A 1,251-nucleotide genomic window follows, 5' to 3' on the forward strand; every position below is an offset into this window, starting at 1 on the left:
CTTGAGGGTATCATGCTAAGTGAAATAAGTCAGAAAGAATGGCAAATACTATATGATCTCACTTATATTTGGAATCTAAAACAAAACAAAACAAAACTCATAAAAAAGATCTATACTACCTTTGCTACTTCCTGTAAATTCATAATTGTTTCCAAGTAAAAAAGTTTAAAAAATTACTTTATTAAATGATTTGGGGTGACATTGTTTCAAATGTACAATTCAATGTATATGGCTTTGTGTTCACCATCCAAAGTGAAATTTCCTTCTGTCACTATATATTTGCCCCCATTTACCCTTACTTACCTTCCCCCTCCCCTCTAGAGTTTTTGAAAAAGTGTTAGAATCAATTTTACTTTAGGTGAAGTAAAAATGAATCGTTGAACTTCAGATTTTTCTTACCACTGGAGTTATTGTTTAAATTTATTTTTCAGTTATAGTTGACATACAATACTATATTAGTTTCAAGAATATGAACGCTTCATGAATTAGTGTGTCACCTTTGTGCAAGGGCCATGCTAATCTTCTCTATACTGTTCCAATTTCCAGTGTATGTGCTGCTGAAGCAGGCAATGAAGTTATTTTTAAAAGAATTATCTAGACTGAGTTAAAAGATTACCAAAAACAGAGGTTAGTATGTTTCACCTTCAGACAGTATCTAATATTTATTATGAAAGATGAGAAATTAGGACACTTAATTTTTATTATATTATTTCTTCACTATAAAGGGGCTTTTTAAAATCGATGTTGTAAATTTAAAAAGTTTTAAGGTGTCTCATAAGTGTTATTCTTTAAGTTCACCTATGTTCGAGAATATTCATAATTTTGTCTTTATTCTTAAAGGGTAGCTAGGCCAGATGTAAAATTCTGGGGTTGCTTTTTCATAGAACATTCTAGAAATTGCTCTATTGTCCTCTGAGAGTAAGAGCTAGTGCAGAGAATTTTCCTTCTTCTGTTGATTCTGTTATTTCCTCAGCACTTTTATTAGATTGAACCATATGAAAATGCCATTCTTGTAAGTCAACATGGAAAAGATGTGTAATTTTGAATCATAAGAAACTACCTTTTTTGTAGGTCAAAAATAGTTGGACATTACAATTTCATATGATTCAACTTAACATACTGTCTTCCATTTTATTTTAATTTCTTCAAGCCTGTTAGATCTCTGTGTTTCAATTTGATACTCCGTTTTTAATTGATTTCAAGGTGACTTTTTCTGTACAGTTTTAATAGTTGACTTCTATTTCCTTAATG

At 30.4% G+C, this 1,251-nt stretch overlaps 1 non-coding gene across 1 annotated transcript; it reads right to left on the reverse strand.

The window, feature by feature from the left end:
• Nucleotides 1-462: 462 nt before the first annotated feature.
• On the reverse strand, nt 463-566 carry LOC118604411. The gene has a single exon (XR_004951722.1). It is a non-coding gene; the product is annotated as a U6 spliceosomal RNA (small nuclear RNA).
• Between the last annotated feature and the right edge of the window lie 685 nt (nt 567-1,251).

The sequence above is a fragment of the Rousettus aegyptiacus genome, unplaced genomic scaffold, assembly GCF_014176215.1.
Source record: "Rousettus aegyptiacus isolate mRouAeg1 unplaced genomic scaffold, mRouAeg1.p scaffold_m13_p_6, whole genome shotgun sequence".
In the NCBI taxonomy this organism is placed as follows: Eukaryota; Metazoa; Chordata; class Mammalia; order Chiroptera; family Pteropodidae; genus Rousettus; species Rousettus aegyptiacus.